The following is a 20,375-nucleotide window of genomic DNA, read 5'->3' as shown; positions in this document are numbered from 1 at the left end:
GCTAGAGGGGTCTGATGAGGAATCAGGGGTGCGGGAAGATGGAGCTAGAGGGGTCTGATGAGGAATCAGAGGTGCGGGAAGATGAAGCTAGAGGGGTCTGATGAGGAATCAGGGGTGTGGGAAGATAAAGCTAGAGGGGTCTGAAGGGGAATAAGGAATGCGGACAGGTGAAACTAGAGGGGTCTGATGATTCATTAGGGTGCGGGGAAGTGGTCTTAGGAGTCACCAGGGGTGCAGGAAAGTTAAACTAGAGTGGGGTTTGTTGAGAAATCCCACAATTCTTGGAATGTACTCACTGTGTCATGTCCTCGCCTCGCTCATGTCCTCGCCTCGCTCATGTCCTCGCCTCGCTCATGTCCTCGTCTTGCTCATCTCCTTGTCCCATTCATGTCTTCACCTCATTCGTGTCCTCACCTCATTCGTGTCCTCACCTCATTCATGTCTTCGCATTGTTCATGTCCTGGTCTCGTTCATGTCCTCGTCTCATTCTGTCCTCACCTCACTCTTCTTGTCTCATTCATGTTCTCGCCTCGCTCATCTCCTCGCCTCACTCATGTCTTCGCCTTGTTCATGTCCTGGTCTCGTTCATGTCCTCGTCTCATTCGTGTCTTCACCTCATTCATGTCTTCGCCTTGTTCATGTCCTGGTCTTGTTCATGTCCTCGTCTCATTCTGTCCTCACCTCACTCTTCTTGTCTCATTCATGTTCTCGCCTCGCTCATCTCCTCGCCTCACTCATGTCTTCGTCTCATTCGTGTCTTCACCTCATTCATGTCCTCACCTCATTCATCTTCTCGTCTAGCTCACGTCCTCGCCTCGATCATCCCCTTGCCTCGCTCATCTCCTAGCCTCGCTCATGTCTTTGCCTCGTTCATCTCCTCGCCTCGCTCATCTACTCACCTCGCTCATCTCTCATCGCCTGGCTCTTTTTCTCGCCTTGCTCATGTCTTTACCTCATTCATGTCCTCGTCTCATTTGTGTTTTTGCCTCGTTCATGTCCTCGCCTTGCTCATGTCCTCTTGCTCATCTCCTTGTCTTCTTCGTGTCCTCATCTCTCCCTCATGTTCTACATGAGATATCTGTATATCCAGATGAAGAAGCAGCGTCCAACAGCATCCACATGATGACATCTTCAAGTCTTTTTTAAGCAGACAAGCATACATACATACATACAACGTGTTGGCTGCCTATGAACCTTTGTCAGCTATACTGTATATCCATTCTTTTCTTCACCACAAATATCAGTTTTTATCTCACAATTATGGTAAAAAAGTAGTGTACCCTCATACAGAACAATACAATTGCACCAATTGGTGGGTTATTCCATAACGTCCCTGATATAGAATAATGATTGATGACTGTTTTTCCCCCATCTCTTCTGGTAGAGACCCTCACAGTCTCTTCTTTGCTACTTCTGCTGTGGTTTTGGAGACAGTAGCTCCATACAAATCCTGAAGTGGACTCCCTACAGGTCTGAACTGACTCAGAGGGGAGATGGAGACTCGCTAAGGGCCCCTGAGCCAGGTGTGGACCCCTGTCCTTGTACTCTATACACTATGTACATTATCTAAGAGCATCAGACTGAAGGCTTCTGTAAACCATGCTTATATGTCTAAGCACAAGCTTGTATGCTCCTATGCCATATTGAAAGTTTTGTGATGTATCTGAGCCCCAGAGGCACAAATCGTGGCGCGAACCTGGTTATATGCTGATTCCAGAGTAATGGAGGTGATCTCATGGGTGGTGTAAGGATCCAGGATCTATCAATCAGAGCAGGTTACAGAGTAAGGCGGATGTGGCAGCAGGAAATCTGAGGGTAACTAAGGGCCAATCTGCTAGATTGGTGTTCACTTAAACAGCCTATTACGCGGCTCAATTATCGTGCAGCAACTGCTGCATATATATATATATATATATATCATTAGTGATGTCTGTGCAGTCCTTGCTTTGGTGTAAAATAATAAAGTTTCCTGCCCATGTTCCGCTGGTGTCTATGAAGCTTTGTCTATGGCATTCCCCGGTCGCCGCAGCTTTCACCTCTGGGCGAGTCCCTGAAGTGACAAGCCGGTAAGCCAATCACTGGCCGCGATGGGACAGCGATGTGGCCAGTGATTGGCTGAGCGGCCTGTCACTTCAGAGACAGGTTCGTAAGTCCCAGAAGCGGCTACGGTGAGTGGAGAATCAGAGAAACAGGGCAGCAGGACACTGGGAGAGCCTGGACAGGTAAGTAATCAGGTGTATGGGCATACCTTTGTTATCTCCATTATATATATATATATATATATAGGCATGGCCACAATCATATTAACCCTACAGTATCCATCCATACACAACATCCTACACACACACTAATATATATACAGGAACAGTTTTATACTTCATATACTCCACGCTATTTTCATCCAATAAGATTTACTTATATAAAAAAAAATCAATAAATCCTCATCTTCCGCCCTGCCTTAATGTGACCTACTGCAGAGGAGTAGGGGGCTGGAGATTTGGGGGGCACAGATGATAACAGATGGGGAATCAATTCTCACCCAATGCTCAGGGTTATACGTTATATATAATAAAACAACATGAAGCTTAAGGTGAGAAGAATGAGAGTCGCCAGCTCTTGACCCAGCAGCTTGGAGCCTCCATTTCCAGCTACAGTTGGACCAACCAACTTTTCCAGATTAGTGAATGTAAGTTCGGGGACGTAGGATTGTATCCATGTCTTGTAGGCCGTAGTGAGTGTGTAGACCCCGGGGCGGTAAGAAATAGCACAACCGTTACCAAAACTCACAATGCCGACCTGGTACCAGGCACCATTTACTTTACACACCAGAGGTCCTCCGGAGTCTCCCTGAGTGGAAAAGACACAATCCGTGACCACTCTGTGACTTTTCTTATCTCAGGTAAACACTGACCAACAATGTCCATTGGATTTATTTACTAACCATTAGAGGAGCAAGCACCAAAATATTTGAATGCTCGTTACTTGAGTCGAATATTTTCCAATACTCAAGTGCTAGATTTGAGCAGCAATTATACTTACCGCTCTGGTCTTCCATGCGTCTTCACTATTGCCGCTCAACCAATCAGCATCTGAGACAGGAAACTGCTGCATCTGCTGTTTGGCTGAGGGGAGTCAGTGCCTACAGTCCTGCCTCATCCACCGATTGGTCGAGCAGCAATAGTGAAGACAGATGGAAGACCGGAGAGGTAAGTATAATTTCCAAGCTTCCCTCCGCACCCACAGAGCAGCACACAGTACTCACTCAAGTATCAAGTACTTTTGAGTAGCCCAATACTGGAGTGAATACTATACCATGCTCACTCATCTCATGTTCCTACACTAGATTACACTCCTTTTCCCATAGACGATCATGACCTATGGAACCTGGGAGAATTATAATGGGATGAGTGTACCTGGCAGGAATCCTTTGTCCCTTGTTGGTACCCGGCACATATCATGTCATCCTGGATGATCTTGATGTCCGTGCTAACAGCAGAGTTGACATGGTACATGGCGTCACATGATTTCTGGTCAATCAGTGGAGTCATCACCTTCTGAAGAGTCTCGGGATACTGGAGATTCACTGTGGTATTACATAAGGGATTGTGAGGCCTCTCATCTGTCCACTTTATATATGACCAACAAAATGTAGACATACAACTATTTCTAGGTTTATGTACTGAGGGGTATTGTGTCTCATTGCGGAGACTGTGAAACTAGTGTGTTGAGTCTTACAAGTCATGCAATGTCCATGGGACATGGGAGGTGTCTGGCAGTGGCTCACCCCTCTTTCTTCAACAACTTACTTAGCGAGTATAAAGCAGACTCAGGAGCTGAACTCACTTTATACACTGCTATTAGCATCCAACACTCACGGTTAATAACCAGTATCAGCGATCATGCTGATGCAGGTCATTTAGCCCTCTAACTGCTGTAGTCTATAGTGCCCACAGGATCTAGGAGGTTCTCTGTCAGGTGATATGCCTGCCAGCGAAATTGCAGGGCGTTGATTGGTTACAAGAACATTCTGAAGCCTTCTGTGTCTGCCATGGCAGATCTGCCAATATAGCCCGCCACAGGCTGAACTAGTAGATCACTGTGAAGCAAAACAAAAAATACAATAACTGTAATCACGATGACCCATAAAATGGAAATAACGTCATTTTTACCGCATAAATGGTTAGTGGTTGGATATATCTTTTCTAAACAATGGGCAGGATCTTGGCAACAGCTCAGCTACAGTTATGATGAATCCGAGGGGATTGGTTAACCTCTTCTGAAGAAGTGGAGAAGGATGGGGATGGCTTCTCCAAGGAGTGGACCCTGGGGAGTACAATGTTTTCTTCTGGTTTGGTGTTTTTATCGTTCAGGTTAATATGTGAGAAGAAGACTGCTGTGACCTTTCACCTGTCCAATAAAAGACAAGGTTGTAGGCTTTATCCATTAGTTAGGTTGTTGGTCAGGTAGGACTTAACCTATGGTCTGCCCTTGGCATGTTAGTAGTGCCAGCATGTTATGCCATTGCACATCCACATTAGACAGAGATGGAGCTTGGCACTAAGATGTATCAATGATGAATCAATGGCCTTAGGGTTCTCAGCAACCAAAGAATAAAAGTCACATTGCAGAGGAGGGAGAATGGGCAGCAGGGGCATCACAACATCACAAGCCGTTTCATGCTTTCTGTCCTTCTTATTGTTGTGTTAAAAACCAAGAGCATAAAGTGGCCATTATTGTGATGTTCCTGGGGCCCATTCTTCCTCCCTGTAATGTATTTCTGGAATCTTCCATTAACCGTAAGAATAAGCCGAGTGGTAAGTGCCGAGGGGTGAGCGCCACAGCCTATTCTCTTTTATATACTAAGATGGAGTCTGAAAAAGAGGGAAATCCGTGCTGAAGGTCTCGGTGTTATAGAATTTACAATGAGAACATTTATTTTACATTGAAAAACTTAAGGAGACTCATAAAGTCAGACTCACCGCCATAATCGATGTCTCCCCATCCGGTTACCCAGCATTCCATGCCAGATGGGAAGGAGACTGAGGAAGATGGCAGACAGATGGGTAGGATGTATCTGGTGTAGGTGACAGGGCTCTTCAGCTTGATGAGGGCAATGTCCCCACTACTCCCTGTACCTGTATATGTGGGGTGTGTTATAATTTGCTCTACAGGTGCATTATATCCATGGTTATCCGTCACGGACAGCCGGTATACCCCCAGAGCGACATAGTAATCATCTGCATCAATGGAGCTGTTATCACCAGAGGAAATCATTAATAACACACATTACCTGGTGGCTCATGGGAAATAATAGCCATTTCTACATGTCAGACTTACTTTTCGAAGCAATGAGCAGCGGTGAGGACCCACTGGTTGGAGATCAAGGACCCTCCGCAGATGTGAGATCCCGTGTATCGGAGACTGATCTGCCAGGGCCATTCCCCATCCACAGCATCCGTGCCCCCTACAATCCGGCTACTGACCACCGGAGAGCCGCACACAGAACTGCTGGCCGGGGATGAGGTGGAGTTGGTTTGGTTGGCAGTGGTTGGGGGTAAATACCTGGTCACTAGAAGAACAGAGCACCAACATGGAATTATTACAGTACTTAAAGAGGTACTCCGGGCAAAATCAATTTTAAGATACGTTATTGCCCAACAAAAGTTTTGAAAATGACTAATAGACACTTATTATGGGAAATGCACCTATAGTGCATTTTCCCTGCACTTACTACAGCATTTCCTGTTCATATCTCTGTAAAATTGGTGACGTCACGTCTCATCTGCTCAAGCGCCGGCGGCTCCTCCTTCTCCAGTCCGTCCTGCAGGAACACCCCCTCCACCTTCTCCAGCTCCCTGTACCTCTCTCTACTTGTCCCTTTGCCAGCTCCTTCTGCTCCCAGCTAACTTTGTCAGTTCTCCCCTGAGCAGGGATCACCCCTCCATCTTCCCCCAGCTCCCTGCACATATCTCTGTGCTGGCGGCCCCCACTTCTCCCCACAACCCCTTACAGTTCTCCCCTCACTGGGGAATACCCCCGTCGGCCTCCCGCAGCTCCCTGCCTCCCTCCCCAGGCTGCCAGCACCAGCCCTGTGCCAGCAACCCCATTCACCCCTAGTCCGGCAGCCGCCGACTCCCACTGCTACCCGCTACCTCTGCCTGCTGTAGGGATCACCCCCGCTGGCCTGGAGCACATGCGGGCACCCTTCTCCAGCAGGCAGAGGTAGCGGGTAGCAGTGGGAGCCCGCATAGGGACAAGTAGAGAGAGGTACAGGGAGCTGGGGGAGGATGGAGGGGGTGTTCCTGCAGGACAGACTGGAGAAGGAGGAGCCGCCGGTGCTGGAGCAGATGAGACGTGACGTCACCAATTTTACAGAGATATGAACAGGAAATGCTGTAGTAAGTGCAGGGAAAATGCACTATAGGTGCATTTCCCATAATAAGTGTCTATTAGTCATTTTCAAAACTTTTGTTGGGCAATAACATATCTTAAAATTGATTTTGCCCGGAGTACCCCTTTAAACAGATCCCATATACAAAATGACAGATACTTTATATACTGTATAATATATATATATATATATATATATATATATATATATATATATCATATAAGAAATGAAAAATCCTATATACCTAATGACAGATCCCATATAAACAATGAAATATACAGTATACGTAATGAGAGATCCCATATAGTTCATGAGAGATACTATATAGTTAATGACAGATCCCATATATGTAATGACAGATCCCATATAGCTAATGAGAGATCCCATATACATAATGACTGATTCCGTATACGTAATAACAGACCCTATATAGGTAATGACAAATACCATATAAATAATGAGAGATATCATATACATAATGACAGATCCCATACATGTTATGAGGGTTCCCATATACAGAAGTCATGACTGATCCAATATACATAATGACTGATCCCATATATATAATGACAGATGCCATATACGTAATGACAGATCCCATATATATAATGACAGATCCCATATATATATAATGACAGATGCCATATACGTAATGACAGATCCCATGCATGTTATAAGGGTTCCCATATACAGTAGGTAATGACTGATCCCATATATGTAATGACAGATCCCATATATATGACAGATCCCATATACGTAATGACTCATCCCATATATATAATGACAGATCACATATAGGTAATGACAGATCCCATATAGGTAATGACAGATCCCATATACATAATGACAGATTCCGTATACGTAATAACAGACCCTATATAGGTAATGACAAATACCATATAAATAATGAGAGATATCATATACATAATGACAGATCCCATACATGTTATGAGGGTTCCCATATACAGTAGGTCATGACTGATCCAATATACATAATGACTGATCCCATATATATAATGACAGATCCTATATATATAATGACAGATGCCATATACGTAATGACAGATCCCATACATGTTATGAGGGTTCCCATATACAGTAGGTAATGACTGATCCTATATATGTAATGACAGATCCCATATATATGACAGATCCCATATACGTAATGACTGATCACATATAGATAATGACTGATCTCATATACGTTATGACTCATCCCATATATATAATGACAGATCACATATAGATAATGACTGATCTCATATAGGTAATGACAGATCCCATATAGGTAATGACAGATCCCATATAGGTTATGGCAGATCCCATATAGGTAATGATTGATCACATATACGTAATGACTCATCCCATATATATAATGACAGATCCCATATATATAATGACAGATCCCATACATGTTATGAGGGTTCCCATATACAGTAGGTAATGACTGATCCCATATAATGACTGATCCCATATATATAATGACAGATCCCATATATATGACAGATCCCATATACGTAATGACTGATCACATATAGATAATGACTGATCTCATATAGGTAATGACTGATCCCATATAGGTAATGACAGATCCCATATAGGTAATGACAGATCCCATATAGGTTATGGCAGATCCCATATAGGTAATGATTGATCTCATATATATAATGACAGATCCCATATAGGTAATGACAGATCCCATATAGGTTATGGCAGATCCCATATAGGTAATGACAGATCCCATATAGGTAATGACAGATCCCATATAGGTAATGACAGATCCCATATAGGTTATGGCAGATCCCATATAGGTAATGACAGATCCCATATAGGTAATGACAGATCCCATACAGGTTATGGTAGATCCCATATAGGTAATGGCATATACATAATGTTATGGGGCCAGCAGAGCGTGATATGTTCTACTGTGCCTACTGTCCATGCTGAGCGGTATAATAAGCCGTCTCTCATAACTCGGACATTATGGGCCATGATCTCTATACTATATAGTCGTCCAACCTGAATTCTTAAAAAAAAAAAAAGTTCTTACATTTTCTGTGTTTCTTGTGTGATTTTTTCCCCCTACAATATGATCCTGAACAGAACTTTTCCATCTAGTTATTCAAACACACCCGGGGTCTTGGGGTCCCAGTGGCGTCTCCTCCTTACCTGCTGATGTGGAGATTTTAACCCTGGTGTCACCATCAGTTGGGGATGGGGTAGAGTTGATTTGGTTGGCAGTGGTTTGAGGTGAAGACCTGATCACTGGAAGAACAGAGCACCCAAATTATTACAATGAAAATCACAATGACCATCTGGGTATGACAGTTTTGATGGGTGATTGTCCTATATACTTCCATGGGGGCAGGGCTCCCTCAGACCATGAGCCATGTTCTCCATATCGTTGGTCCTGATCAAGAAGAGCATCTCCATCATTAGACATCATCTAATATTTCTGCTACTCGGCCCTGGTTTTTCGGGTCACAGTAGTGTCTCCTCCCTACCTGCTGATGAGGTGGATTTAACTTCTGTGTCACAGTCAGTGGATGGCGGAGGAATATGTGTGAGGTCACTGAAGGTCACATTTGGCACATGGCTTTGGATCCATGACATATAGGTAGGAACCAGGGTGTACACACCAGGGCGATGGCTTAGAGCGCATTCATCTCCCCAACTTACAACTCCAGCTAGGTACCAGGCGCCCTGCACCTTACATGCTAGGGGTCCCCCGGAGTCTCCCTGGAAGACATCAATAATTCTACAGGAATTTGTCATAGAAACCAAAAATATATGTTCTGGAGGTGACAATCTCTATGTGTGACCCAATGGTCAGTACACATCCCAGTGCCCCTACAGGTGGCAGCCTCCATCCATCTGCACCCACCTGGCAGGAGTCCTTGCCTCCATCTTTATATCCAGCACATATCATATCCTCCAGGATAATGGGGACACTGCTGTAGGTGGTGGAGCCCACATGGTAGAGCCCATCACACGTTGCTCTGTCAATGATGGGAGCCATCACCTTCTGGAGAGTCTGTGGGTAAGATGAGTCATCTAGGAAATGGGGAGATAAATTATTCTGAATTTGTTAAGTTGAAATCTAGAACATTATTTAAAACAATAAGGAAAAGTTGTCAAAAGAACAGGAATACACTGTTTAACACAGACCCATAGGAACTATAACCTAATAATAGATCCCACTGAGCCCCTCTGCCACTACACTTTCCCTATTCTGTCCCTGAACGTTTCCCTGAACTATACCCTAACAGCAGACACCACTGAGCCTCACTGTCTCTGACTGTCCCTAATCTGTGCCTGAATGTTTCCCTGATTTATACCCTAACAGCAGACCTTACTAGGGCCCTACTGCTCCTGCACTGTCCCTATTCTGTCACTGAACGTTTCCCTAAACCATACCCTAACAGCAGACCCCACTGATTATCGGGCCGTGTAATAGGCCCAGTAAACGAGCAACGATCTAGCAGATCGCTGCTCGTTTACAGGTATTATCGGGCAATACCACCCTTACTGTCTCTGACTATCCCTAATCTGTGCCTGAATGTTTCCCTGATTTATACCTTAACAGCAGACTGAGTCTCCTTCCTTGTTATAAGATGCAATCCTCCTCTCCTAATTCAGCAGATATAACAGGCACAGCTACTCTCAACAGGTGAAGTGTAAAAAGGGTCAGCATAATGCTTTTCCAGAACAGACCGGACCCTTCACCAGATGCAGGACCATCATGGAAAAATGTGTTATCCTGAGCCTCTTATACATGTTTTTATTATTTTAATAAAGTTGTTTTTTACACTTTACCTGTTGGGAGTAGCTGCGCCTGTTACACTTTACCTGTTGGGAGTAGCTGCGCCTGTTACACTTTACCTGTTGGGAGTAGCTGCGCCTGTTACACTTCACCTGTTGGGAGTAGCTGCGCCTGTTACACTTCACCTGTTGGGAGTAGCTGCGCCTGTTACACTTCACCTGTTGGGAGTAGCTGCGCCTGTTACACTTCACCTGTTGGGAGTAGCTGCGCCTGTTACACTTCACCTGTTGGGAGTAGCTGCGCCTGTTACACTTCACCTGTTGGGAGTAGCTGCGCCTGTTACACTTCACCTGTTGGGAGTAGCTGCGCCTGTTACATTTCACCTGTTGGGAGTAGCTGCGCCTGTTACACTTTACCTGTTGGGAGTAGCTGCGCCTGTTACATTTCACCTGTTGGGAGTAGCTGCGCCTGTTACACCTACTGAATTTGGGAGGAGGGGACTGCATCTTGTTACAGCCCGACGTTGGTTTGCAGCAAGGCTTCACACTGGTTTCCTTCTTGATTATACGTATGGAGAGTTGTGCCTCGATCTTGCACCACTCAGCAAGGTGAGAGTAGACCTGGTTTTACTCTGTCAATGGATTCTATTAATACTGGCAGAAATAATACCCACCTGGGTGGGATAGGTGGGCAGCATGACCAAGTAGAGGCAGCCACTCCCACATCTGGTACACAGAAAAAAAGGCAAATTTGGTCAGCTCTCCTAGAACACCATTCACACTGAGCAGGAGCACGCTACTATGGCTGAAGTTACAAACACAGAGAAATGCAACAGCTCACCGCAATGGCAATATACAGACCCAATATACTGTAGATATGAAAATCACTAAAAGCGCCCCAACCCCCCCCCCCTCCCCCCTCCCTAAAATTTGTCTTTTTTTTCTGGTTCCAAATGGAGGAGCGGCTGTCTCCAATTGGTTGTGGACTACACCTATCCCAGCCAGGTGGTGCAATTATTTTTGCCAGTATTAGATGGATCCTGCTTGCCCAGAGCATAGGCGTATTATATGCCACGGAGAGGCCAGAGTACAGTGTAGGGTCCATCCCAGCATGAGATAAGGCCACCTTATTGTGGTTGGATGGTTTACACTATTTGCAAATAGTAAAATTTTAGCAGTTGGGGGGACGTTGCTTTTAGTGTTTTTTCTATCTGTATTGAGTCTGTAGCTTCCCATTGCTGTGAGCTGTTACATTTCTCTGTGTTTTTGTGTGTTTGAAATTTCAGCCATGGCTACGCGCTCCTGCCTAGTGTAAATGGTGTTCCCAATGGGTTATATCCATCCTATTACTTCTGATTATGCACATGGAGATCTGTTTTTGTTCTCTTTTACTCTAGTTCTTCTTAGTTATGTCAGGCTAGTACCAACAGAAGTGAGACTGAGGTGGAAAGAGGACCAAAGGGACAACCCTATCTAGCCTGGGTGGTTATTCCTTTATTCAAGCCTGATAAATGAGACAGTTGAGAACAGCAGTAGTTAGGTAAGTGCTTTTAGCCAAAAACTCCACTGCTCTTGCTAGATTCCCTTATGGGTCGCCCCGACAGCTAGCTCTACCCACATGGTGAGGCCTACATCACTGGATCTGTGTCACTCTGTGCCCATAGACAGCATTAGGTGGAAGCTCGTACTCTTTAAGTCAATAAAGTATTCAGAGACTTTTTCAAGAGTTTATAAATAGCTATGAGCATTCCCCTCTATCAGACATTCTCCTAGCACTCTTACAGCCATGACCAACCACAGATGCCCCCTTTGCCGCCTTATCCAGCCTCTTTATATGATTGCCTGGATGGAGTCAGGACCACACAGAATGTGTCTGCAATATTAGTCATTATATAACCCAAGACCAACACAGCAGGAAGTAGGCTCAGATCTCTCACCTCCTGAGGACATTGTGCCCCAGCCGGTGACCCAGCACTCCATGCCGCAGGGAAAGGTGACGGAGGCCGAGGGCAGACAGATGGGCAGGATGTACTGGGTGTAGGTGATGGGGCTGGAGAGCTTCAGCAGAGCGATGTCCCCTTTGTTTCCAGCGCTTGTATACAGGTGGTGTATGATAATGTCACTGACATTAGAGATGACGGTCCCATCATTCACCACTGATAACTGGTATCTTCCCAAGTATACGGTGTAGTCATAGGGATTGCTGGGAGATCTGGGGATGATATGAGAAGATATAGGCTTATACACAATAATATACAATATGCATTTGTAGCGTCCCACCACAGTTCTTATACCACTGAGGTAAATTAACTCTCTCAGGTGTCACACTAAGTGATGTCAGCTGTGATTTCCACTGCAGCCAATAGGTGTCTCACTCCCCCTGTTTAGCTATGTTCAGACACTCTGTACACTTCTACCCTCCCTCAGGTGTCACACTAAGGACCAGTTCACGCAGAGTAAAACTGGTGGAATTCCGCCAGCCTCCATGTCATACTGGCAATCTATGGGAGGCTCACACGCCTTCTCTCTTCGCACCTCTCTGTGCCTCTCCGCGCCTCTCTGCGAAATTCTGGCGAACTAGCCATTAGTGATGTTAGCTGTGATTTCCACTGCAACCACTAGGTGTCTCACTCCCCCTATGCACAGCTGCAGTGTATGTAAAAGGTTTAGCTATGTTTAGACACTCTGTATACACTTTACCCTCTCTTTCACTTACTGTCACACCACCTTAGATAAGATAGGGGTTTCCTGTGCGTTACTTAGTTCTGGTCCTGTCCAGGAGTAAGTTCAGCTCTAGAGAGAGATAGCCAGCCAGTATGCAGTGCTGAACCCAAGCAGTGGGGTATCCGGACAATAGGACTACCCTTGTCTATGTTGTGTATTTGTACAGTCAGGACTGTCACCCCCTAAGGAAAGGCGGAGGCACTAATCTCCAGTAAGGCAAAGATGGTAAGAGCTGAGCCACCTTACTGAGACATGCTCGTCCATTTGGGGATAGTCGTCAGTGGGAACTCAACCTAGAGACAAAGACCTAGGACTCGTTCTACCACACAGGACGGTCTCCGATAATGTGTAGGCAGAAGTCTCCACTCTTTCTTCTGTTCAAGTCTACCTCCAAACTGTTACTTAAATATTGTCAAGTATATTTACACTAGCACTTGTAACCAGTATATTTTCTACTTTGTATTTTGTATTGCACTGAAGTTTAAGCCTTGTTTAGGTTGTACTAGCACCTACAGATCAGTTACACCGTCCTTGGGTCATCTCCCCTTTCTGTGGGTGGCAATGCCAACAGTCCAGGTGGGTCATAACTCCACTCCACTAATAAGCACCCAAGGGAGCCATCACAACCCGACAGGTCACCGACCATTGGGGAAGCGTATAGCCAGCCACACACAACAAGTAGGTGTGCCCCCATACCTGTGTGCTGAGTTAGCACTGGCATCACGACAACCTCATAACCGGCTGAGCTATATTCCACCGACTAACCACCATGGAACTGGCGTCACTCGGAACCACTCCATAGGTGACCGGTCGAGCAATCACCACAGATAGATAGATGGATAGATAGTAGAAGATAGTCCACGGCACACCAGGTAAAGGTGAAAAAGTAGTAGTGTTTTATTCACAGCATTATCATGTTACAGCACTCCAGTGACGCGACGTTTCAGCAGCCTCACGCTGCCTTTTTCAAGCGTGACATGTGAAACGTCGCGTCACTGGAGTGCTGTAACATGATAATGCTGTGAATAAAACACTACTACTTTTTCACCTTTACCTGGTGTGCCGTGGACTATCTTCTACTATATACATCGGTCCCGATCAGGACTTGGACCGCTGGCACCCATCGCATTCTAGGAGCTGTGCCGCTTAAATCTGTCTTGCTTCTAGATGGATAGATAGATAGATAGATAGATAGATAGAGAGATAGATAATAGATAGGAGATAGATAGATAGGAGATAGATATATAGGAGATAGATAGATAGATAGATAGATAGATAGATAGATAGATAGATAGATAGATAGGAGATAGATAGATAGGAGATAGATAGATAGATAGATAGATAGATAGATAGATAGAAAGATAGATAGATAGATAATAGATAGATAGATAGATAAATAGATAGGAGATAGATAGGAGATAGATAGATAGATAGATAGATAGATAGATAGATAGAAGATAGATAGATAGATAGATAGGAGATAGATAGGAGATAGATAGATAGATAGGAGATAGATAGGAGATAGATAGATAGGAGATAGATAGATAGATAGATAGATAGATAGATAGATAGATAGATAGATAGATAGATAGATAGATAGGAGATAGATAGGAGATAGATAGATGGATAGATAGATAGATAGATAGATAGATAGATAGAGAGATAGATAAATAGATAGATAGATAAATAGATAGATAGATAGATAGATAGATAGGAGATAGATAGATAGGAGATAGATAGATAGATAGATAGATAGATAGATAGATAGATAGATAGATAGGAGATAGATAGATAGATAGATAGATAGATAGATAGGAGATAGATAGATAGATAGATAGATAGATAGATAGATAATCTGATTCCTATTCCTAAACAACCACTGTTGTACTCACGTGTGGAAGCAATGAGCAGCAGACATCACCCACTGGTTGGAGATCAGGCTTCCACCACATATAAATGATCCTGATAATGGAGACTGATCTGCCAGGGCCATTCGCCATTCGCAGCCTCCGAGCCCCCGACTATCCTGCTGGAGATGACCGGAGAGCCGCACACCGGGGAGGACGAGTCCACAGGAGGAGGAAGAGGAGCTGTGAGATCACAGAGAGCAGACACTTCATATCATGTCTTATCGCTTTACTGGTATTTCTGTTTTGATCCTTAAGTAAGAATAAAAAATCTTCCATAGTCAGGTGACCAAAGCTTCTCCATGGAGCATGTGCAAGGACTCAATGGGAAGTTTAAAAATGGAGCGAAAAAAAAAACGTAACAACATAATTATTACAGCGTAAAACCCAAGGTCATATGTTTGGTCACAGTGTTTGAACTGTGATGTTACCCCATACCCCATAGAGGTAACCCCATACAGTATAAATGTAACCCCATACCCCATAGAGGTAACCCCATACCCTATATATGTAACCCCATACCCCACAGGGGTAACACCATAACCCATAGAGGTAATCCCATATCCCATAGAGGCAACCCCATACCCCATAGAGGTAACTCCATACCCCCATAGAAGTAGCTCCATACCCCATTAAGGTAACCCTATACTCGATAGAGGTAAACCCATACCACATAGAGGTAACACCATACCCCATAAAGGTAACACCATAGCCCATAGAGGTAACCCCATACCCTATATATGTAACCCCATACCCCATAGAGGTAACACCATGCCCCATAGAGGTAACCACATACCCCATAGAGGTAACTCCATACCCCATAGAGGTAACTCCATACCCCATAGAGGTAACCCCATACCCCATAGAGGTAAATCAGACATAAAATTAAGTCAATCTGACCCATAATATGTCACTCACCTACTAGAAACATTATTAGTAATGCAGGGACCATCCCGGTGTCTCTGTTCCATAGTACGGAGCTCATGTCCTTGTGTAGAGCGAGAACCGTACTGACAGACCAGGTTATGTGAACATATAACACACACATATATACATATATATTCATGATCACTTCTTCCTCATCATAAACTAAACTGGACTTTATTATATTGACGGCCAAAAATACAACATGTTCATCCTGAAAGATGAGTTTTCACTCTAGGTTTATGGTTATATAGTCCCATGTATGAGGCAGGAAGGTGGTCGGGGATCATGATCATGATTCCTTCCTGGAACATCTGCTGAGCCCTGGTCCATGGCCAATACTTGTGGCATAAGGGCAGGATCATTACTAGGTGTTCTCTTGACTTTAAACAAACAATCTAGAAAAGTTATTCATTGACACCTCATAATTTATGGATCCATGATGTACGCCCATGGCATGTTATCTATGACCAGCAGTTGTCGGTCCTCCTTGATGGACTGGATCTTGAAAGGGTTTTCCATCTTTTACCCAAACTCATGAGGAGATCCTTGTACTCTGTGGTATAAGGAGGACCCATTCTGTCTAGGAGACTCCTACTTACATTCTCCTCCTGAATGAAGAGGTCTTCTTGCTTCTTAAACATAGTCAAGAGGCGTTCAAACCATCATCAAGAGGTTGGGTTTATGGCTGTCATGAAGAGGTAATAAAGAGGCAGTCACCCGGTTATAATAACCTTTATGACCTCACTGTCTGTAGAAGGAGTTCCATAAAGATGTATAAATCTCTCTATCTTCCCTTTATCTACATTCTCAGTATTTCTTGCTGACATAAGGATCAGTTTGTTTCTCCTCTGTATTCCTCTGGGTGATCGCCTCTTCCTTCCTGCTTCTTCTTCTCTGAAACATTACAGGGCTTGTCCAGTCTGACATACAGCACCTAGCCAGACAGCAGTGAAGGGGTGGGATACTCCTACTGCCACTCTAGGAGACCCAGTGTACGTTACAGGCATCAATGATCCTACTGAAGATCCTCACTCCTGTACTCGATCACCCTCCCCGTTATGACATCCTTAAGGCTAGCCACTACTAAAGCTCAGCCTGTTCACCACCACGAGGTTTTACATCGTCTATAATTTAATGGTTCCACCAACTTGTCTGAAACTTCCACTGACTCCTGAATTGTCAAATCAAAGCTGTGATGGTATGTTTTATATGTCATGTCATATGGAACACCTTCATACATAATACTACATGCACAATTCATTACCATGATTGTATAACTAAAAAACATGTCCAGGCAATAGCTAGGAATGGCTCCTTACATGGTAAACCCTTCAGCATTCGGGGGAAGGAATAACCCCCTGTGGAGGAAACTTTTATGGAACCATGGCTGAAGGATTGCCATTCCCCTCGGCTCTGCGGTTTGATGTCAACCAGTTAAAGAGATTGATAACTAAATTCTACATGGTAGCAGATATACAAGGGCAATATCGAACAAAGAACAGATACAATAATACAGGCATCATTTTACAGTTAATAGATAAACAGTTGTAGAATATTTCTATTAAATAGAGCAGGAAATGCTTGCTTCAGTTTTTCTGATGTGACCCCTCCATATTGTAACACACTAAAGGTGCATTTACACGTTACGATAATTGGCCCGATCGTACGATTAACGATGTCGGAGTAGCGATTTTTTTTTTCATAACGATCAGCATTTAGACGGTACGATATATCGTACGGAAAATCATTTTGCGATCGTTTTGCGATCACTTAAGCCTATCTCACACATTGGTTAAATCGGCGAACGACTGTTCACACGGAACGTTCTGCGAATTTTTTGCGAACGACGATTTGATAACATGTTGAAAGATCAAAATGAACGACTTCTCGTTTGTCGTTTGATCGTTCGCTGCATTTACACGTACGATTATCGTTCGAATTCGATCGTTATCGTGCAAATTTGCACGATAATCGTTACGTGTAAACGCACCTTTAGCACACAGAGTTACTTCTCTATTGGTGGAGAATTGTTCTTTCAATATTCAGGACCCCCATTTTCCACTATCCCAGTAATGGTTGCTGCCCATGTGGTGGCAGTTGTTATGTCACTGTCCCCTCTCCTAGCTGCCTGATATAGAGTGTATACATGTTGAGTATCTGCTACCGCCCACCTCCCATCTCCTCCTCCTCCTCCTCCTCCTCTCACATACACTTAATATCAGTATGGAGCCGGTCTAAACATATATCTACCTGTGTGTACCATAATAGCCTGTATATACTGTATGTATGTGTATATACTATACCTCCCTCCCCCGTCTATAGATATATATCTACCACTATCTCCCATGTCTATAGGTGTGTATCTACATGTGTGTGAGGGGTGCAACAGAAATATATATAGGAAGTGCACTAATGCACTAACACTGGGCTTTGCAGAGGTAGAACATGTGCAGGTGCAGTCCAGCAATTAACCAGGAACATTTTACTCGAGAAAAATCTTCAGTGAAAACAGAGTGGACTTTGGTCAGAAGTAGAGATGAGAGAAGCAGCCAGAAATTTATTTTGGATAATTAAAGGACAAGTGCCATGAAAAACTTTTTCCCAGTAATTGAAGCACATTACAAAGTTATATAACTGTGTAATGTGCTTCAATCACCTATCTGCCTCCCTTCCCTGTCTTTTCCCCCCTCCACCCCCCACCAGGAAGTGTCCTAACTCACACAGACCTGATTACTGTCGTCACCCTCACCAAGCTCTTCTCTCAGCTCCTTCTCCTGTTACAGCAACCCCCCCCCCCCCTGCCTTGTCAGGTGACTCAGCTTGCTCAGCTCCCATTGGCTGAACAACTGCAAGCCATCACTTGGACTGGGGAGGGGGGGGGGCTGCTGTAACAGGACCTAGAGCAGCCCTCCTGCTGATGACTCATCCTCACATGAAGGAGCTGCCTGGTGACGGTGACGACAGTAATCAGGTCTGTGTGAGTTAGGACACTTCCTGGTGGGGGGTGGAGGGGGGAAAAGGCAGGGAAGGGAGGCAGATAGGTGATTGAAGCATATTACAGAGTTATATAACTTTGTAATGTGCTTCAATTACTGGGAAAAAGTTTTTCATGGCACTTGTCCTTTAACTAATTAAAAAAAAAACTCTAGTAGATCCAGTACTGGGACTAGGACGGAGTTGTTAAAGCATATTCTTGTACAAGTGTCAAAAATTGGAAAATCACAATTTAAAAATAATGTCAATCAGCCAATTTTCTCCATGGATCAGCGGTAACATCAGTTTTCTCCCAGAAGAGCAGAGGACATCGGTGGAGCAGGAGGTGGCGGAGCAGGGGCAGCACTCTTCTTCACTGAGGTGCCTGGGACAGACATTGGACGTGAAGGCAGAAGCATTGGACTTTCCTCCACCCTGAGGGGCCTAGCACAGTTGAGCTTGGTAACTGTACCGGGACTTTCCTTTTTTTCATTTAAATATTGAATTTACTGCAGTAATACTACTGCACTGTTATATTTACTGCAGTAATAACTTTGGTCAGTAGGTGGCAGCAAAATAGTAAACTGCCCATAAATATATGCTGTATTGCTTGTGAATATAAATTTTCTAAGTTGAAAAGTCAGAATATATGTAATTTCTGGCATGTTTTGGGCTCCTATAAGCCTATCAGTATGCGTTTTGATACTTCATATAGAAGATAACTTACTGCATCATCACCAACAGGAAACAGGAAGTGGCTGTGGTTGTCATGGAGATCCTTCCAGTTAGTTGCTGCCTATGCTGTGGAAGAGTGAGGAAGAAGTCCTGGAGCTGATGTAAGGCTGAGATTGGGGAACAAGGGACAGAGAAGTGTAGTGTGTCCCCTGAGGTACAGAAAGAGGGGAACCTGAATCAAAGAAAGACCCCAAGTACTTGGCTGCATCCAAGTACATCACACAGTGCTAGTGATATAGAGGCGCATACACTGACACCTCATCACTATAGAGACTGATCTGCATAAGGCTCTGTTCACACAGAGCAAAACTGGTGGAATTCTGGGACACACCCATTCTTCAGCGTGGAGAGAGTAGGTGCGCGAGTCTCCCATAGACTCCCAGTATGACACGGAGGCTGGCGGGAATCGCCGCAGAATTCTGCCAGTTTTACTCTGTGTGAATGGAGCCTAACAAATGCTTCGCTCTGGGGAGCTGGATGAAAGTCTTTATAGAGGAAAGACTGTATTTACCTTAGGATTCTAAGTTACTGTTGGATTACAAATAGTATTGCACACTCACAATGTCCTGTGTATCAGCATATATATATATATATATATATATATATATATATATATATATACGGACTCCCCGAAGATATAAGACTAAAGCTGCAGCTCTTTAATAATATCTTACTGGACGTTGATGAATCTCAGAGTTTCCGATTCGGAGTCACTTACACAACCTCAGCTACACCAGAAAATAAAGATCCAAGAAATTGTGAAGAGTTTATGGATGGAAGATAAAAGTGACTTCTCTGCAGAAAGGAATCGCCGTGAAGCCGTGATCAGGCGACTCTTACCGAGGATGATGGGAAACTCACGTCACACTGAAACCGTCCGCTCTCATCAGGACTTGTCTCGTCTTTGTCTTCATGTTTTTTGTACAGGATTCTCATCGCTGGCTCCATAGAGAAAG

General features: G+C 44.2%; 1 pseudogene; it reads right to left on the bottom strand.

The window, feature by feature from the left end:
* Positions 1-2,559: 2,559 nt before the first annotated feature.
* LOC138801881 (transmembrane protease serine 9-like) overlaps positions 2,560-20,375 on the bottom strand; it is a 32,887-nt pseudogene continuing 15,071 nt past the window's right edge.

This window comes from Dendropsophus ebraccatus, chromosome 9, assembly GCF_027789765.1.
Source record: "Dendropsophus ebraccatus isolate aDenEbr1 chromosome 9, aDenEbr1.pat, whole genome shotgun sequence".
In the NCBI taxonomy this organism is placed as follows: Eukaryota; Metazoa; Chordata; class Amphibia; order Anura; family Hylidae; genus Dendropsophus; species Dendropsophus ebraccatus.
This window is presented reverse-complemented; position numbering and strand designations above follow the sequence as displayed.